Genomic DNA, 21,377 nt, shown 5'->3' with positions numbered 1-21,377 from the left:
CATCACCCTGCTGCACCTCCACCCCCAACACCCATACTGTCACTGTGCCTTGTTCTTTTTGGCAGCACTGCCCTGAGGGCCGTGCTGCAGGGGCTGAGGCAGTGGAGGCCAGTGCCTCCTTGTGGTCTGAGCCTGAGTCGCCACAGTTTGTCATCTGGGTGGAAGAGGCAGTTCTCTATTCCTTCTTGAGTGAGTTTTGGTAATTAATAAGTACCACTACGAAGTATTTGCCTATTTCAGCTATTTTGTCAAATTTATGAGTTTAGAACTCTTTCTTGTATTTCCTTATCCTTTTAATGTCCTTAGAAATATAGTGATATGCCCTCTTGGGTAATTTGCTCTTGTTTTCTTTGGTTAGCTTGGAAGGGTTCTTTCAGTTTTATTGACTTTTTTCCCTGCAAGGAACTAGCTTTTGATTTTACTGATTTTGTTGTCTAGTTTCATTGATTTCCATTCTGTTCTTTAGTATTTCCTTCTATATTTAGCTTTGGTTTTATTTGCTTTTCTCTTTCTAGAGTTTTAAGATGGGAGCTTAGATTATTCATTGAAGTTTTCTTTCTACTATGATTTGGTGCCTTAATTTCTGTGTAAGAATCCTGTAAATTTTATGTTCTATTTCTATTTTCACACAATTCATATTATTTTCTCTTTGCCCTTGAAATGTCTTTATTGACCCATGGGTTACCTTGAGGTGTATTTTCCACAATTGAGGTCCTGTTTTTTTTAACTGTTTTGTTACTGATTTTAAGTTTACTACCCTCTTATCAGAAAACATTTTGTGTGATTTGAAATTTTTTCACTTGTTAAGATTAGTTTTATGACCCGGTATATGATCTCACAGTGTATGTCATAATGCACACTTGAGAAGAATGTACATTCTGTGGCCAGGCTGCATACTGGAATGTCACTAGAACCTGTTGGTTGGTAGTGTTGGTCTGTGGTGATGGTGTTCCAGTTACAGACTTTTCTGTTTTCAGTTGTATCAATTTTTGCCTTGTGTAATTTGAAGCTCTTTTGTCACATGAGTATACATTTAGAATTTGATGAAGGAATTCATAACATTATGTAATGTCCGTCTTTACTCCTTGTAATTTTCCTAGCTCTGAAGCTCTGTATATTTTGTCTGGTATTAATATAGCCTTTAGCTTTCTTTTGTTTAATATTTTACATTTCCTTTAATGTAGGTCAGATTCTCTTAGCTTTCCATCATTTAAGTCTCTCTCTCTGTCTCTCTCCCTCTATTATTTTTATATTCATTCCACAAATATTTTGCTTAGATAAAGGATTCTCTTCTGGATTGGCATTTCTTTTCTTTCCTCACTTTAAAGATAGTATTGAACATTCTGTGGCCTCCATTTTATTTTATAAGAATTCTGTGATCATTCAGATTTTAGCTTATCTTTGCTTTTTAGCATTATGACATATTTAGGACTTATCAGACATAACTGTTTGTTATTGATTTTTAGTTTTGACCTTATTAGGCCTAAACTCTTTGAATTTGCTCCTTTTGGGGCTTGCTGAGCATCTTCAATCTCTCAATTTATGTTTTTGTCAAATCTGGTATCTTTTCTGCTTTTAGTAAGAATTCTTTTTTTAAAAAAGTAAAATTTTCTTTTCCTTTATATAACACCTTAATGTGAAATTTATACAATTTGATACTGTCCCACAAGTTTCTAAGGATGTATTCATTTTTTGTAATGTTTTTTTCTCTCTTTTCAAAATTTTTACAAAATTTTATGTAAATTCCTGCTTGTAATAAAGGTACTATAATTTGATAATTCAAAGTTCTTAAATAAGGTCTTAGGTACATAGAAGGCTTTTTGTTTTTCACAGTTGTATAAGTTGAATAGGTACACTTTATATAGAATTTAGTTCACTTTAGGAATGATAAGTTATATGACTTTTCTGTGGTCACATATTGTTGGAAGAATTGTAATTGAAGCATTGTTCCAGGGAACTAACTTCCAGAGCAGTGTGATTGGTAAAAGGGAAGAATATGGTGCAGCCTTGAAAATGTTAGAAAAGGAATACAAACTAGTAATTTGAATTTTTAGTGCAATGTAGTATTAATTTAGGGAAGTGCAAAAGATATGTAAATGTGTTTTATGTAGTTAGATATTTAATAACAAGCATTATAATTGGTTCAGTTGACTTCACTGAAAGGGAGACAGGCTTAAAAAATTCTCTGTTGTTTAAAAAATTTTTGAAATCAATAAAATTAAAAACATTCAAAAATTTAAAAAAATATGCTTTGGGCATGGAAAAAAATGGTTAGAGCTTTATTTTCCCTTATGAGTTTAATGAAATCAATTTTTGGAGTTTTAGTTTTAATTGGTAAATTTAAGGAGGACATGTTAACTAACATTTAATGTACTGCTTACTGTTCCTGAGTACTAGTCTACACTTAACATTTATTAACTCATTTAACCCTCACAGCTACTCTAGGAGGTAGGTTATTTCTTTCATTTTATAGACTAGGAAAATGAGGTTACCCAAGTTCATAGTTTGGTAAATAATTGTTGTCAGGATTCCTATCTAGGCAGTGTCATTTAGAACCAGGTTCTGAAGCCTCTCATTTATAGCAGCCATTTTTGAAATTTGGTAATCTGATATAAAGGAACTGATACCAGAACCACCAGGGAATTCTGTAGTGTATCTACTTACATAATGAAGCAGATTTGATAAGGCCATATTTTAATATGAATCAGGTTATGGAGGAAACAGTTATCTATCTATGTTAAATTCATTATTTTCTCCCATTGCATTTTTATTAGGAATGTCTGTGTTAGAGTTGATTAAACACTGCCATGTGGTATCTGAAAGGAAAAGAAATCTTACTGAATTAAATCTATTATCTATTTTCTTGCATTTGAAGGTCATTAATAGATGGGAATCTTCCTGTTGTTAGAAACATATAATGGGTACATTTTGAGTTGTTGGGCATGTTTTTAATGGTCTTCCTACTGTATTATCTCTTTTGTTGATGAGCTTATTGCATCAGAGTTAGATAAATCTTTAAGTACTGATACAGAAAGCCTTCCAGTACATAAAGATTTATCTAATCTTTAGAAGTGTATGTATAGTGGGAATTTTTTTTTAAAAGCAGCACAGGTGATTGTGATGATGAGCTGGGTTTAAGACCCCTGCACTAGTAGGCAACACTTTTTCAGTGAAATTCCACATCTAAGATAATTTTATATATGTTGTCAGAAAATGATACACTAATTATTCTTAGCAACTTTTGCTTTTCCTTTTTTCTTTTCTCATTTCTCTACAATTGTTTATGCCAACGTGGCTTCATTCATACCGATTTCCCAAGGGTTGGGAGAGCAGCATAAAATTAGAATCAGCCAGCTGATTGCCCGGCAGGATGTCATCAACTATCCAAGCACAGAGCCTGAAGGACCCTGAGATTGCAGAACTCTTCTCCAAAGAAGATCCAGAGAAGCACTTCACAGATCTCATAAAAGTTGGCCAGGGAGGCTTTGGAGCAGTGTTCTTTGTAAGTGTTAAGGGCTTAATGTCAGTGACCAGAATTTATTTAATATCCAGTCCTGGCAGAGTAAAAATCAGTAATACAAAAAGACATAGGCAATAGTCTATTTTATAGTCACTTGCATTAGGTGTATATAAAAAGAGATCATTTTATTTATTGAGCTTCTTAGATTATTGAAAAAATGGGAAAGATATTTGGCTTTAATTTCCATGTTTACACTTTTAGCAGTTTTATGACTAACATTGTTATTGAATCAAAAATTGCAAAACACTGACTTACGTAAAGTCCCATACACACATTTCATTATTATTCATTCATTATTTCTTCCTATTAAGAATGCTTTTTTTTCTCAGCAACAAGTTTTGTATAGATATTTAATATTTTGGTAGTCTTACAGATTTAGTTTTTTCATTTTAATGGGTACCTTAAGAATAAAGGAGAAAATGTGTTCCAAATTCTTAACAGTTTGAACTTTTCACTTATTTCTCATTTGTAAATTAGAGGTAGAAATAAGGTAGTAGAAACTCTTTCTGCAATTTTCCTACCCAAAGACAGCTGCTTTTAACATTTAGATAAACATCCTTGCAGAATCTTTTTGTCTACGCATGCTTTATGTGTGTGTGATGTAGGTTATGTTTGTTTGATTTCTGGATTGGACACAGAATAAGGGAAGAGGCACTCAGAAAACAGGTATTTCATAAACAACCTTTTTTCTGTGTTACAGTTTTGTCTGAATGTAAGCTTCTCCCATTGTTCTCATTAATACTACTCTGGAGAGAAATATAGAATAAAAAAGGAAAAAAATATACAACCTCTTAGAAATGGGCCCAATAAAAGAACCCTGTTGAAAAAATCCCTGTCATGTAGCCATTCAATGTGTGTCAGTAGTATTTTTTAGATGACTTATTTTATTAAGTATAATTTATATACAGTAAATACAGATATATTAAATGTATAGTTTGATGAAATTAGACAAGTTATATGCCATACAACCAACAATTCAAGATACAGAATGGTGATAGTTGTGGGGAATAAAAAGAAGTAGAAAGAGGATAGAATGATAACTTGTTTTACCTCTTTTGATAATAAATATTTAGTTTATTTGAAAGTTAAAATTGTCATTATGTATGGGGGAAGTCACTAATAGGCAAGCAGGAACAATGAATCCAGCTGTATTTGGGCTATAACCACATTGGAGTAAAAACCAAAACTCTAATACAAGTAACTTTCATACACAGTATTTTAAGTGTATACCCTCTGTCTGGTTGGGAAGAGGAAACTGCAAACAAATCTTGAACTCTTCTTCGTAAACTTGTTTCATATTGGTATGGGTGTGACAATTCTGAAACAGTGTGTTAAAAGATTGAGCAGTAAATAATTTTGATGTCATTTTGGACTCAGATCCTAACTGAAAAGAATGATAGAAATAGGAAATTGGCAAATGTAAGGAAGAACCACGTGGGATTAGATAGGTATTGGATAGGAATTTGTGGCATTAACATGAACTAATTACATGACATATATATTTCCTAGCTCTCTCTTCTGTAAGATTCTAGTGGCGTTGATATCTTAGTAGCAAGCAGCACACTTAGCACTCAGATCTTGGATTCCTCACTACATGGATCAAGAGCTCTTACAGTAATGGTTCATTCTACTGTGGGGACAAGGATCATAAAAGATAAGCTTTAGAATAAGTTGAACCAGAAATTTTTTAAATGCTTTTAAAATGAAAAATAGGCCTTTCAAGAGGATGCTAGAACCAGCTTGAAGATGCTCCCACTGGCCACATCTGGAACAATTTGAGCATCAATATAGACATCTACTGATTATAACCCATTGAATAAAATAGGAATTCCTAATTTCCATGACAGATATAGGATGGATAGATAGTTAGAAAGGGAGGGCTTTTCTTTATAATAGAATGCTGACTGATAAATGTGAAAGGAATGGTAGAGTTGGGAAAAACCAGCATTTTGAAATCATCATTGCAAAGATTGGGGCTAGAATCTTCAGTGGTTGCTAAAACTAGGGGGAAAGTTTGATGAGCAGAATATTCATATAGTTTAAAAGTATCTCTCCACAGATTGCTTGTTAGATACAAAGTAGGAAACAGTGGTTATGACTATATACATTGGAAAGAAACAGTCAAACACCTTGAGTGGGTGATGAAAATTTGTTACCAGTGATGAACAGACATTGTATGCATCCAGATATGATACCCTGAAAAGGACACAATATTACTCATGTAGTATTTCAGCCAGAGATATGTAACCAGAATCTAATCTTGAAGAAGCTTCAGACAAACACAAATTTAGTAAGGCAAGTACTGCTGTGTAGTCTCAAAAAATGCCAGTGTCATAAAAGACAAGGAAGAGTTGAGGAAATTGTTCCAGATTAGAGGAGATGAAGAAGACATGATAAGTAAGCACAACTCGTAATCCTGAAGGGACAGAGAAACATGACTGTGGACATTAAATATTTTTCTGATGGTTTTTTCTTGTGTGTGTGATAGGCAAAAATAATCTCATTTTAATCTGATTTAATTTTAATGGAATCATCATTACTAATGAGTTTGGATTTTAATAAATTACAGTCACTTTAAATTACTATTTTAAAGTAATACTAGAGCTGCAGATTTTGCAATAATAATAGAGTTTACCCTATAATCTTCTCCCAGATCCTTTAAAGTTTACAAGTTTCATAACCACAGAACCTTTATCAAAACTAAGAAATCAGCATTGATACACTGATACTATTAACTAAACAATACACTTTATTTAGATTTTCCCAGTCTTTGTGCTCTTTTCTGTTCTGGAATCTGCTCCAAGTGACTACACTGCATTTAGTATACCCTCTTTTGAACTTTATCTTGTCCTAGTTAGAAATGCAGCTCTTTAGCAGAACAATGAAATTGGACACTTACCTCATACCATATATGAACATTAAAATTATAAAACTCTTAGGGTAAAACTGCATGACCTTGGTTTTGTCAAAGGATTCTTAGAAATCACAACAAAAGCATGAACAAAAGAAAAGCATAGATATTGGATTTGATCAAAATGTAAAACTTCTATGCTTCAAAACTGAAAAGACAACAATAGAATAGGAGAAATTATTTGTAAATCATATGTCTGCTAAGGGACTTGTGTCTAGAATATATAAAGAACTCTTACAACTCAATAAAAAAAGGCAACCCAATTTTTAAATGGGCAAAGAATCTGAATTGACATTTCTCCAAAGATGTACAAATGGCCAAAAAACACATAAAAAGATGCTCAACATTCACTGGTCTCAAATCTTGAAAACATTTTACTAAGTGAAAGAAACCAGTCACAAAAGACCATATATTATATGATTCCAAAGTGTACAGAATGGGCACATCTCCAGAGACACAGAAAGTAGATTAGTTGTTCCTTAGGGCTGAAGGGGTGAGGAATAGGGATAGGAGAGTGATAGCTAAAGGGTGTGGGGTTTCTTTTTTCTTTTTTTTTAATGGGGAAAAAATTTGAGGTATGGTACACGTAATCTAAAATTTACCATTTTAACCATTTTTAAATGAAACAATTTAGAGTTTCTCTTTAAGGTGATGAAAGTTCTAAAATTGTAGTTATCGGTAAATTGCATATATCTATCATATCGATCAGTATTGCCATGCATCTGTCAGTGTACTAAAAGCTATAGAATTACACACATTCAAATGGGTGAAATGTGTGCTATATAAATTATATCTCATTAAAACTGTTAGACAAGAATATAGCTGGTTAGACCTATTGACTGAAATCAAGGGGCTCACAAATTGAGTAGAGAACATTTTGGAAAAATAAATTCATATTCAAGATCTTATGCAGATAGATCCACTTCACCCATTATGTTAAGTGGTTCACGTTTTCCTTCACCAGTCTGCTAGTAATTGAAATTGGAAGGTCATTAGTTGTTCCAAGGACCCACTTAAAAGAATATATATATATATATATTTTAAGGAACTCTATTTAGGTATAATTTACATACCTGCTTGTCTAATTTTTTAACAGCTTTTTTGAGATTTAAGTTACATACTCTCAGTTCACCAATTTTAAGTGTGCATTTCATAGATGTTTAGTAAGTTAGATTTTTGTAGTCATCACCATAATCTAATTTTAAAACATTTTATCTTTGGAAATTCATTAAAGACTGAATTGAAGATGAATACTTCCACAGATGACTAGAGATGATTAACACTTCTTACTGAACTCATTTGAAATGTTTTGCAGCTATCCTCTTGTGCCTTCTTTATATATCATCTTTTTTGTTAACACATGATGAGAATTTGGCTCTTACTTTCTAAAGAGTTAACTTTTATGTTTCTGTTACGCTTTTATTTTTTTATCAAAATTCCACAGCAGTGGTAAATAGTAATGGTGATAACATGTTAGCTGTCTTGTCTTAATTCTAGTTAATAGTTGTTTACAATAGACATGATTTATCAAATTACCTTTCCCATGTGGGTTTTCTAAGAGTTTGGTCTTCCCTGCATTAAATACATTTAGAGTTGGGCTCTTTCTACATTTTCAGCATTTATTAAGCATTGATATTTATAAGTATATATTTTTCCCCTTTGATTTGTAAAAAAATATGGCAAATTATGAAATGTTTTCCTGTATCAAAATTTTGCATTTCTGTGGTAATATATTTTATCCAAATGAAATATTCTTTTAATGCCCGGTAATATTTGGTTTTAAAATTTCATTTAGAGTTCCCTTGTCTACATTTATAAGTCAGATTGGTAGCTAACTTTCTATTTTGTGCTGCTTGTGAGGGTTTAGTTGTTGGGTTAGACTGCCTCCATACAGTTAATGGGGTAGCTTTCCTTTTTCTCCCCTTTTATCCTGGGAAGTTCCCCTAGTGAAACTGCTCCACTCACAACAATTTTAAAGACAATTAGTATTCTTTTCAATTTTCCACCACTGTTTTACTCAAATTTTCTTCTCTAGATCAATTTTAGTAGTTCTTTCCGAGAGAATTGTCCATTTCATTGAAATTTTGACATTTACAGGCCTAGCATAGACTTGTACTAGTCATTTTTTTGTTTGTTTATAGTTCTATTCAAATTTCTATATTTTTCCTCTCAACTAGCTGATTCAAAGATAAACATGCATTATTTTTATTTCTAAAGTACCAGCTCCTTGACAATTTGATACGCTTTTTGCTATCCATTTACTTATGTTTTTAATGTTCTTTAAAATCAGTTTTGGTATCTTTTTGGACATGGTAGTTTATAAATGTTAATTTTTACAGTGGTCTTCTGTCTTTTTTAGGCACGAGATGTGCACACCTATGACGTGGTGGCTATCAAGAGAAACCTTATAGTGGAAAGAGGGCTATGGAGGTAGGTGAAATATATATGTTTGTATTGGCATGTTAAAGAAAGCCATACCATTTTTAATTGGGGATAGGTGGAAATTTTATCAAAAAATGTTGAAAAATACACAAATACTAAGGTTTATCTCAGTGAATTCTCTTCCACAGACTCAATGTGCCCATTTAACCTGTACCTAGAGCCATAAACAACATTCCTGACATCCCAGAAACCTCCCAACTGCATCCCTTACTTTTAATTTTTTTAGATATGTGCTGCTGACATGAGTTTAATTTTTTAAATTGTTCAGCAGATTATTCTATAATAGAGGGATTATCATGTTTGAGAAAGTACACTAGAATAAGGTACGTTTGACAGTAAGTATACTGGATATAAATTTTTAATGGTTGAGAAATTATTTAACGGCTGTTTCAAATAATCATCGGCAGCAATATATCTAGTCGGAAAAATAAGGCAGTGGGTAATAATCTGAAAAATAAAATTACTGATACTGTGTTGCATGTACTTTAGTTCATCAGTGTTGTGATTAGTTCTTCCTTAATTGCATAAGTTTATAAAATTACTTTCTAAGTCTGTTCTCTTTGTCTTTCTTTAATTCTTTAAAAATTTATTTATTTTTAATTGTGATAAAGTACACAAAACAAATCTACCATCTTAACCACTCTAAGTGTAAGTTTAGTGGTGTTAATTCTTCCTTCCTCACATTCACATTGCTGTGCAACCATCACCACCATTCATCTCCAGAATTCTTTCATTTTGCAAAAGTGATATTCTACACCCATCAAACAATAACACCTCATTCCCTCCTCCCCGCAGCCCTTGGAAATCACCTCTCCACTTTCTGTCTCTATCAATTTGACTACTTTAAGTATCTCATGTAATTGAAATTATGCACTATTTGTCCTTTTGTGACTGGCTTGTTTCACTTAATATAGTGTCCTCAAAGTTCATCTGTGTTGTAGTGTGTCAGAATTACCTTTCTTTTTAAAGCTGAATAATATTCCTGTGTGTGTGTGTGTATATATAAAAACACCACATTTTGTTCATCTACCATCTGTAAATGGACACTTAGTTGCTTCTACCCCTTGGTTATTGTGAATAATGCTGCTATGCACATAGGTATACAAGTATTTTTTTGAGTTCCCACTTTTAAACTTTAGGGTATATGCCCAGAGGTAGAATTGCTACATCAGTCTTTAATTTTTAAAGGTTTTGGCTTTCTACATTTCTGTAATCTCTGTTTTGTGGTAAATGTTGTTTTTTGTGATAATCATACTTATGGGTATGATAACACTGTTGTGATTGATCAATGTTCCATTATGTCGATACCTAAAAAAACTCTTAAATTCTAAAACCCCTAAAAAAACCTCCATTTTTTACAAGTTTAATTTAATTTGCCATTCTACAGTATAACTTTAAAACCAGCTTTCATAGCAGACTTGTGTTGGAGTCTGTTTAATTAGTCATGCCAGTTTGAGTAGATGAACTCAAACTCTTGTTTGAGTTCCAGCAGTACAGATCCGGTCAAATTCGTTGTCTCACTGTATGCACATGCCAGCCTGGACATCTCCCTCCTCATTCCAATGGCAAGTCCAGGAAATGGTGGGGTGGATGCAGCCACAACCGCAGCATCGCCCAGATCCCTGTGGAGGCTTTTTGTTGATCATCCCCCTGGCACAAGTCCTCCAGAGAGTGCTGATGCCGGAAGCTCCTCCTCATATCGTATCTTAGTTCATTTTCTGGGTATCCAAGCTAGGCCTTGATCTTCTGCATAGAAACAAACAGACCCTTTGCCCACACTTTGACATCATATCATAGACATTAGCTTGTAATGGAATATTGTTCAAGATCTGTTTCAGATTTGCTGGAATGTAAGTTTCCTTTATTTATTAAGAAAAGAAAAGTATTAGTATAATAAAATGAGAACTCGTTCACTAAGAGATTATTTTAATAATGTTAAAACTTTCCAGGAAAAGTGAAAACCTTTGTCTTTTCTAGAGTCTCAGCGTGGTATGCACTGTCCTCACTAAATACTACGTTTTAGCATAACAGATGTTTTCTTTCATTATGATTTAACAGGCATCTTTTCTGCCTTCCTTATCATTAAACTTGATTTGTTCCTTCTGTTCAGAATGAAGGTATGTAGGAATATAAAAAGGGAAAGTTTCTCTTTCATTGTTTTTATAATCATGAAATAATTGTTAAATGTTAACTTAGAGGAAAATTGGCTGTGAACTATAATAACTAGGCACAACTGCACACTTATTAAGTTCAATTGCTTTGTTTATTATCTTGGAAAGCAAAAAATTCCTTCTTGCTAAATGTTAGTTTTTTGAAAATTTGCCCATATATTAGATATGTGTATATATATTTTAAAATAAAAATGTTCTATAGAGTAATTATTTTCAAATAAAATCTTATTTTAAGTTCACAAAATGCCATTACAAGAAATGGAAATAGCAGCAATTATACACGGTGCTCTTCAGGGATTAGCCTACTTACATTCTTGGGCCATGATCCATAGGTAAGTACCTTAAAAATTACCATGTATTAATAAGCAAATTTATCAGACCTAGAATTTATTAATCCTGAAAGCTTTGTTGGTTTTAGCTAAATAAAAGTATTCTGGAGTTTTACAAACATATTTTTTTAGGTTATCCATGTCTTAAAATGAATATACTAATTTATTTGATCTCTTTGTTGAGAATTTTTATCTTTTTCTACACATGCTGCTGGGCTTTCCGAAGTATATGCACTTTATAGATTTGTGATAGAAATTTAATTATAGAAAAGTTTAATTTGTGAAGTGGAAAAGACGATAGGGATTATGTATTCTTGTTTCATTTTACAGATGAAGAAACTGATGCCCCAATTTGTGACTCACTTCTCAAAGCTGATGAAGCAAGATAGATTAGACTAGAACTAACCTAGATCTTTTGTCCTCCTGGTGACTCATAATGCCAGATTTGTTCCATTGATTCCATGATAGAGACAAGTAAAAGCTACTTAACACTATGCTTTTGAGATAATCCTTGATAATCCTTTATAATGGATAGTAATTTAAAGATTAAACCACCATAAACTACATTTTTAGCATTGGTATTGGTTTTGCCTGTTTTTAGAAGGAAGCTAGCATTTTTAAAATTATGTATGTGAACCAGACAATACATAGTAAAGTTATATAGTAGAATCATTGCAAATTAATGGGTTATCAGTTTTTTAGATGAGGAGAGTAAGGTCCAAGAGAAATCCACATGTATAGTAAATAAGAGAATGAAAGAGTTGGAAGCAGAACCTAAGGTCTTCTCAACTTCAAAGAACCTTCCATTTTTTAAAAAAACAAATGGAAGAAAATAGATTGACTTAATATTACACCCATTATAATACTGTATAGTATGAATTGACAAGTGCTTAGAAATTTCTTTTTGAATATTATGGTGCCCATTGGGCATACAATCCCATTATAATTTTCTTAGTTCACATGTACATTGCTGATTTAGAAAAGAGCTTAAAAGTAAATTTGGGATCATTGATATTACCTTACCCATGTGTTTCAGTTTTCATTTCATGTTTAGGTAGGAGAACTATGCAAAAATTTGGAATGATATGAGTAATTAAAAAAAAACAAATTTGGGGCATCAGGTTCTTTTTTTTCCATTTCTTGTTAAGGGTATACTCAGAAATCTTACAGTCATATAAGAATGTTCAGCTAAAATTTTAAAACCATTATTTGTACCAATAAACAGGCACTCAAATATTGAGTCTGTGCTATTAATTACCTAATTTTTTTCTTCTGTTTCTACTGCTATTTTATCTTCTCTTTTAGAAAATTGTTACTATGTACTTATAGGAATTCTGTGTATCTCATTTCTTAGTTTGGATCTTAATTCTCATTATCCCAATTGAGAGGATCTTAATTCTCATTATCCCAATTGAGAGATTATCCAAGGCCTTAATTATTCTGATTTCTCCTTCTGTATTTTATAAATTTTTATATGATCTTTATCATTTTCAGTATAATCTTACAAAGGAAAGAAAAATAATTTTCTGTGTTCCTTAAACGCAGAGACATCAAAGCAGGAAATATCCTTCTGACACCACGAGGCCAGGTGAAACTTGCTGACTTTGGATTTGCTTCCATGGCCTCTTCTGCCAAGTCTTTTGTGGGAACGCCGCATTGGTAAGCATAGTCCTATCTGGTATTGATCCTCATAATTGGAATAGGCAGTGTGTGGTTGTACTTTTATCAGGTGCTTTATGGTTCTCTTGGAAGTACAGTGCTGCTTTAGATATTACTCTAAGCACTGTAGTTTCAGATACAGGTTTGGAGTGCTGCCCTTGTATCTCCTACTGTATCATTTGTCCCCCCTACATTTCTTTCCTGTTATCATCTACATCATGTATTGGGGGTAGGAGTGAAAAAATTTAAACCTTTAAGAAGGGAGAAGATAGAAATGCTAAGTGGAAATTTTCTTTAGATTTATACTTACTGTGTGTCAGTATCTTCTGAATAAGAGTACCTGAAGACTGGTAGCTGATTAGGAACTTTTTGTTTTCATTTTTTATTGTGGAGAATTTCAAGTATACAGGGAAATAGACAAAAATATAACGAAGGCTCACACAGCAGTCAGCTCAGCCTAACAGCACTACCCCAGGGCCTGGCTGCCCTGTGTACTTGACCTTCTTGCCGTCCCTCCCACCTCCAGTTATCTGAAGCAACTTCTAGACATCATCTAATTTTATTCATAAATAATTCCATATTAATGTCAGCAAGTCTGAAGGGAATCATTTTCCACATCTTCAACTTCCATAGATGTCCTCTCTCTGTATATGTTGAGAAGTGTCTCAGGTCTACTTCATCTTCTTTTCCACCTACCTTTCAAATCTCCCAACTCCCAGTTTGTTAAAGAAAGGCTTCTCACCCATCCTGAAGAATAGAGTGATGCATTGTTCTGAGAATTAAAAGCCTCAAACCATCACCAGAGGGACAATCTGAGAACACGTAACATCTAGAATATATAGCATCAGAAATACTGAAGTTTTAGGACACCAAGTTTTGGCAAAGGGCCTTCTGCCTTCACAGTCATCTCTCTTCAGTTCTTTTTACTCCTTGCTCTTTCTTTTCCCCAATTATCTTTCCTCCCAGCTTCTTTTCTAGTGAATCACAAATTATCTCATAACTGGGACAATTGTTGTGAGGACACATTAACATGTTTTTTACAATGAGAAATGAAGTTTGGCATTTCCTGACAGAAAATAATTCTGATTTGAATGGTTCATATGACCGTGCAGACTGGGTTTGCTAATTAGGTTATTATATAACAGTGTTCTTAATGAATTGAATGAGCGAGGTCCTCAGCTCCAAGTTGTAAATATCTGTAAAGCACATATACATATGTGTGCATTATATCCTTTGCAACTATTAAGTTTATAAAATTTAGATACCAACTCAAAAATGTACAAGCGGATACATTTTTTAAATAAATTCATTGGAAGTAAGAAAATAAAAAGTTTGAAGACCACTGTTCTGTATGACCAAAAATTTCTTATGTAGAACCCTAGTTTAGACAGAATCCTCTTCCCCTATATAAAAAAAAGGGTTCTTTGGACAAATAATGCTTCTTAATGGTCACCCTCTTTACAAGTCAGTGATCAATATTAGATACTAGAAAGGAGCTAGAAAGTTGTGCATTAAAAACAAAACTACCTTTTTAACTTTGTTGAACTTAGTGACTCCCCAAGCTTACTTCAACATCTTAACACATTAGAAGCCCTCTATTATAGGCAATTGAAATTTGTATATGGTATATTAGGAACACAGCACTATGTACATATTTACATATTTTTACACACAGGAACTCACATACGCCTGGTGACAATCTTATTAAGCAGTCAGAAACTGTTCTAAATGTTTGTGCTTAACAAGTAGAAAGGAAGTATAAGGTAGAGCACCAGTGAGAACATTAGAGTCTAGCTGAAGATGCGAATTAGAGTTTCATTTTATAGCCAAGACCCTTCCAAAGTTAATAATTGTATGATTTATTTAGTTATGAGTGGCTGTCCTAGCCACTTTTATCACAGAACACTACTCCTATTTGCAGAAAAGACTGACAAACTGCTTATTCATTGTTGCTTATTGTGGCAGATATTTTCTCAGCTAAATGTAGTGAGTTTGTTTACTTCAAGAAAACAAGTGCCAGTGATAAAAATTTAGACTTTTGTAATAAGATGCTGAAACCAAAATGTTTGAGAACCACTGGCATTAAGGATATACAGTATTACAATCTGCAAACTTGAATTGATGCAGAATGCAACCCTGCTCTGGGGAGTCTTTCCTCCAAGATGCTGGTATGTGATCATGACAAATGGTGAGAATAAGTCTAACACTGTATATGCAATGGTAAATATTTACCTCACAACCTGTAATACATTTATTTCCCATTATAAGAATTCTTATGTCCAGACATATCATCTGGAATTCACACAGGTATTCTCCATGTGTATGGTCATTACATTTTTAAAGAATAGTATACTTTTCTTTTCTTTTATAACTTTAAGTAACATTTTATGTTTTAGGATGGCCCCAGAAATAATTTTAGGCAGGAATGAAGAACAATATGATAGCAAAGTAGATGTATGGTCTCTGGGGATAACGTATTGAAATAGGTAAGCATTGCTCTTTATTACTGTGTAGTAAGTTTTGATCAATGTTTCACCTCAATTTCTGTACCAAAGTACAGTTTTTCATTTTTATGTCAGTGTTTAAGGGGAGCAATAAATCTATCAAGGTTGTCACTTTGGTTATTTGGCAATTTGTGTGTGTGTGTATATGTATATATATATATATGTTAGTTTAGGTATATTTGCTGTATTAAATTAGGTCTAAAATAGTTTCTACTGTGGTATTAATTTTGAGGTATCTGTTTCTAAAATTTAATGAGTATTTGTTAAACACCTAGAATATGTCTATGGTTATAGATTTACCATCTATGAAGGGTCTCTAAAGCATTCATGAATGCTTTAGAGTAGTAGTACCGCTACTAAAGTTACTTAATATTTCATGTTAGGTATGAGGATTAGGTTATCAGCTTGCATACCTTATTGTAGAGTTTGATTTTTTTTTTATTTTGGCATCATTAATCTACAATTACATGAAGAACATTATGTTTACTAGGCTCCCCCCTTCACCAAGTCCCCCCCACATACCCGTTCACAATCACTGTCCATCACCACAGTAAGACACTGTAAAATCACTACTTGTCTGCTCTGTGTTGCACAGCCCTCCCCATGCTCACACACACTCTACATGCTAATCGTAATGCCTCCTTTCCTTTCCCCTGCCCTTATCCCTCCCTTCCCTCCCATCCTCCCCAGTCCCTTTCCCTTTGGTAACTATTAGTCCATTCTCGGGTTCTGTGATTCTGCTGCTGTTTTGCTCCTTCAGTTTTCCTTTGTTCTTATACTCTGGGGATGAGTGAAATCATTTGGTACTTGTCTTTCTCCACCTGGCTTATTTCACTGAGCATAATTCCCTCTATCTCCATCCATATTGTTGCAAATGGTAGGATTTGTTTTTTTCTTACGGCTGAGTAATATTCCATTGTGTATATGTACCACATCTTCTTTATCCATTCATTTACTGATGGACATTTAGGTTGCTTCCATATCTTGGCTATTGTAAATAGTGCAGCGATAAACATAGGGGTGCAGCTGTCTTTTTCAAACTGGAGTGCTGCATTCTTAGGGTAAATTCCTAGAAGTGGAATTCCTGGGTCAAATGGTATTTCTATTTTTTGAGCATTTTGAGGAACCTCCATACTGCTTTCCACAATGGTTGAACTAATTTACATTCCCACCAGCAGTGTAGGAGGGTTCTCCTTTCCCCACAACCTCACCAACATTTGTTGTTGTTTGTCTTTTCGATGATGGTGGTCCTTACTGGTGGGAGGTGATATCTCATTTACATTTCTCTGATGACAAGCGATGTGGAGCTTCTTTTCATGTGTCTGTGGGCCATCTGAATTTCTTCTTTAGAGAACTGTCTATTCAGCTCCTCTGCCCATTTTTTAATTGGATTATTTGCTTTTTGTTTGTTGAGGTATGTGAGCTCTTTATATATTTTTTTGATGTCAACCCTTTATCAGATCTGTCATTTTTGAATATATTCTCCCATACTGTAGGGTGCCTTTTTGTTCTATTGATGGTGTCCTTTGCTGTACAGATGCTTTTCAGCTTGATATAGTCCCATTTGTTCATTTTTGCATTTGTTTCCCTCGCCCGGGGAGATATGTTCAAGAAGAGGTCATTCGTGTTTATGTCCAAGAGATTTTTGCCTATGTTTTTTTCTAAGAGTTTCATGGTTTCATGACTTACATTCAAGTCTTTGATCCATTTTAAATTTACTTTTGTGTATGGGGTTAGACAGTGATGCAGCTTCATTCTCTTACATGTAACTGTCCAGTTTTGCCAGAACCATCTTTTGAAAAGACTGTCATTTCCCCCATTGTATGTCCATGGCCCCTTTATTGAATATTAGTTGACCATATATGTTTGGGTTAATGTTTGGAGTCTCTGTTCTGTTCCGTTGGTCTGTGGCTCTGTTCTTGTGCCAGTACCAAATTGTCTTGATTACTGTGGCTTTGTAGTAGAGCTTGAAGTTGGGGAGTGAGATCCCCCTGACTTTATTCTTCCTTCTCAGGATTGTTTAAGCTATTTGGGGTCTTTGGTGGTTCCATATGAATTTTTGAACTATTTGTTCTAGTTCATTGAAGAATGCTGTTGGTAATTTGATAGGGATTGCATCAAATCTGTATATTGCTTTGGGCAGGATGGCCATTTTGACAATATTAATTCTTCCTAGCCAGGAGCATGGGATGAGTTTCCATTTGTTAGTGATCTCTTTGATTTCTCTTAAGAGTGTCTTGTAGTTTTCAGGGTATAGGTCTTTCACTTCCTTGGTTAGGTTTATTCCTAGGTATTTTATTCTTTTTGATGCAATTGTGAATGGAACTGTTTTCCTGATTTCTCTTTCTATTAGTTTATTGTTAGTGTATAGGAAAGCTACAGATTTCTGTGTGTTAATTTTGTATTCTGCAACTTTGCTGAATTCCGATATTAGTGCTAGTAGTTTTGCAGTGGAGTCTTTACGGTTTTTTACGTACAATATCATGTCATCTACAAATAGTGACAGTTTAACTTCTCCAATCTGGATTCCTTTTATTTCTTTGTTTTGTCTAATTGCCGTGGCTAGGTCCTCCAGTACTATGTTGAATAACAGTGGGGAGAGTGGGCATCCCTGTCTTGTTCCCGATCACAGAGGAAAAGCTTTCAGCTTCTTGCTGTTCAGTATGATGTTGGCTGTGGGTTTATCATATATGGGCTTTATTATGTTGAGGTACCTGCCCTCTATACCCATTTTGTTGAGAGTTTTTATTATGAATGGACGATGGATTTTATCGAATGCTTTTTCAGCATCTATGGAGATGATCATGTGGTTTTTGTCTTTCTTTTTGTTTTTGTGGTGGATGATGTTGATGGATTTTCGAATGTTGTACCATCCTTGCATCCCTGGGATGAATCCCACTTGGTCATGGTGTACAGTCCTTTTGATGTATTTTTGATTTTGGTTTGGTAATATTTTGTTGAGTATTTTTACATCTATGTTCATCAGGGATATTGGTCTGTAGTTTTCTTTTTTGATGGGGTTTGCCTGGTTTTGGTATTAGGGTGATGTTGACTTCATAGAATGAGTTTGGGAGTATTCCCTCCTCTATTTTTTGGAAAACTTTAAGGAGAATGGGTATTATGGCTTCTGTGTATGTCTGAAAAAATTCCGAGGTAAATCCATCTGGCTCAGGGGTTTTGTTCTTTGGTAGTTTTTTGATTACCACTTCAATTTCATTGCTGGTAATTGGTCTGTTTAGATTTTCTGTTTCTTTCTGGGTCAGTCTTGGAAGGTTGTAGTTTTCTAGGATGTTGTCCATTTCTCCTAGGTTTCCCAACTTGTTAGCATTTAGGTTTTCATAATACTTTCTAATAATTCTTTGTATTTCTGTGGGGACCGTCATGAGTTTTCCTTTCTCGTTTCTGATTCTGTTGATTTGTGTTGACTCTCTTTTCCTTTTAATAAGTCTGGCTAGAGGCTTATCTACTTTGTTTATTTCCTCAAAGAACCAGCTCTTGGTTTTATTGATTTTTGCTATTTTATTCTTCTCAATTTTATTTATTTCTTCTCTGATCTTCATTATGTCCGTCCTTCTGCTGACCTTAGGCCTCTTTTGTTCTTCTTTTTCCAATTTCGATATTTGTGACATTAGACTATTCATTTGTGATTGTTCTTTCATCTTTAAATATGCCGGCATTGCTATATACTTTCCTCCTAAGACTGCTTTTGCTGTATCCCAGAGTAGCTGGGGCTTTGTGTTGTTGTCGTTTGTTTCCATAAATTGCTGGATCTCCATTTTGATTTGGTCATTGATCCATTGATTATTTAGTAGCATGTTGTTAAGCCTCCATGTGTTTGTGAGCCTTTTTGTTTTCTTTGTAGAATTTATTTCTACTTTCATACCTTTGTGGTCTGAAAAATTGGTTGGTGGAATTTCAATATTTTGGAATTTACTGAGGCTCTTTTTGTGGCCTGGTATGTGGTCTCTTCTGGAGAATGTTCCATGTGTACTTGAGAAGAATGTGTATCCTGTTGCTTTTGGATGTAGAGTTCTGTAGATGTCTATTAGGTTCATCTGTTCTAGTGTGCTGTTCAGTGCCTCTGTGTCCTTACTTATTTTCTGTCTGGTGGATCTGTCCTTTGGAGTGAATGGTGTTTTGAAGTCTCCCAGAATGAATGCATTGCATTCTATTTCCTCCTTTAATTCTGTTAGTATTTGTTTCACATATGTTGGTGCTCCTGTATTGGGTGCATATATGTTTATAATGGTTAAAGCCTCTTGTTGGGACTGAGCCCTTTATCATTATGTAATGTCCTTCTTTATCTTTTGTTACTTTCTTTATTTTGAAGTCTATTTTGTCTGATACTAGTATTGCAACACCTGCTTTTTTCTCTCTGTTGTTTGCATGAAATATCTTTTTCCATCCCTTGACTTTAAGTCTGTGCATGTCTTTGGGTTTGAGGTGAGTCTCTTGTAAGCAGCATATGGATGGGTCTTGCTTTTTTATCCATTCCATTACTCTGTGTCTTTTGATTGGTGCATTCAGACCATTTACATTTAGGGTGATTATTGAAAGGTATGTACTTATTGCCATTGCAGGCTTTAAGTTTGTGGTTACCAAAGGTTCAAGGTTAGCTTCTTTACTATCTTACTGTCTAACTTAACTCACTTATCGAGCTATTATAAACACAGTCTGATGATTCTTTATATCTCTCCCTTCTTATTCCTCCTCCTCCCTTCTTCATATGTTGGGTGTTTTGTTCTGTGCTCTTTTTAGGAGTGCTCCCATCTAGAGCAGTCCCTGTAAGATGCCCTGTAGAGGTGGTTTGTGGGAGGCAAATTCCCTCAACTTTTGCTTCTCTGGGAATTGTTTAATCCCTCCTTCATATTTAAATGTAATCGTGCTGGGTACAGTAATCTTGTTTCGAGGCCCTTCTGTTTCATTGCATTAAATATATCATGCCATTCTCTTCTGGCCTGTAGGGTTTCTGTTGAGAAGTCTGATGATAGCCTGATGGGTTTTCCTTTGTAGGTGACCTTTTTTTTCTCACTGGCTGCCTTTAATACTTTGTCCTTGTCTTTGATCTTTGCCATTTTAATTATTATGTGTCTTGGTGTTGCCCTTCTTGGATCCCTTGTCATGGGAGTTCTGTGTACCTCTGTGGTCTGAGAGGCCACTTTCTCCCCTAGTTTGGGGAAGTTTTCAGCAATTATTTTGTCAAAGACACTTTCTATCCCTTTTTCTCTCTCTTCTTCTTCTGGTACCCCTATAATGTGGATATTGTTCTGTTTCAGTTGGTCACTCAGTTCTCTTAAAATTCTTTAATTCCTGGGATCCTTTTATCTCTCTCTGCTTCAGCTTCTCTGCATTCCTGTTCTCTGTTTTCTAGTCCATTAATGGTCTCTTGCATCTTGTCCATTCTGTTTTGAAGTCCTTCCAGAACTTGTTTTATTTCTGTATTCTCCCTCCTCAGTTCTTGCATATTTCTCTGCAAGTCCATCAGCATGGTTATGACTTTTGTTTTGAATTCTTTTTCAGGAAGACTGGTTAAATCTATCTCCCCGGGTTCCTTTTCAGGGGAAGATGTAGCAGATGTCAAAACTGTCTGGGTTAGTCTTGTCTGGATCAAATTTTTTTGCCTTTTCATGTTGATAGGTGCAGTGGTGAGCTATTGGCTTTCTGTCAGGTGGGAGAGCTGAGGCTTTCCACTTGCTCCTGGCCTCTTTACTGGGACAACTGCGACCCCTAGTGGCTTGTGTTGGGTAATTGCGTGTAGACTGAGTCTCTCTATCTTGCCCGGCCGGTATGGAGGAAGCTCTCTTGCTGATTGAAAGGAAGGGGGCTTCCCTCCTGAGGGAT

At 34.5% G+C, this 21,377-nt stretch overlaps 1 protein-coding gene across 18 annotated transcripts in view; it reads left to right on the top strand.

Moving 5' to 3' along the window:
• Window positions 1-21,377, top strand: part of LOC140847879 (serine/threonine-protein kinase TAO1-like) — a 210,763-nt gene that overhangs the window by 137,383 nt on the left and 52,003 nt on the right. For 5 of the 18 annotated variants that reach the window (XM_073229433.1, XM_073229436.1, XM_073229434.1 and 2 more), the window contains 4 exons: window positions 3,320-3,502; window positions 8,791-8,861; window positions 11,280-11,376; window positions 12,919-13,032. The exons of 1 other annotated variant lie outside the window; for it this stretch is intronic. The gene's annotated coding sequence lies outside the window, so the exon portion shown is untranslated. 12 more of the 18 variants (XM_073229435.1, XM_073229440.1, XM_073229438.1 and 9 more) reach the window with 7 other exon arrangements.

Source organism: Manis javanica, chromosome 2 (genome assembly GCF_040802235.1).
Source record: "Manis javanica isolate MJ-LG chromosome 2, MJ_LKY, whole genome shotgun sequence".
NCBI lineage: Eukaryota > Metazoa > Chordata > Mammalia > Pholidota > Manidae > Manis > Manis javanica.
This window is presented reverse-complemented; position numbering and strand designations above follow the sequence as displayed.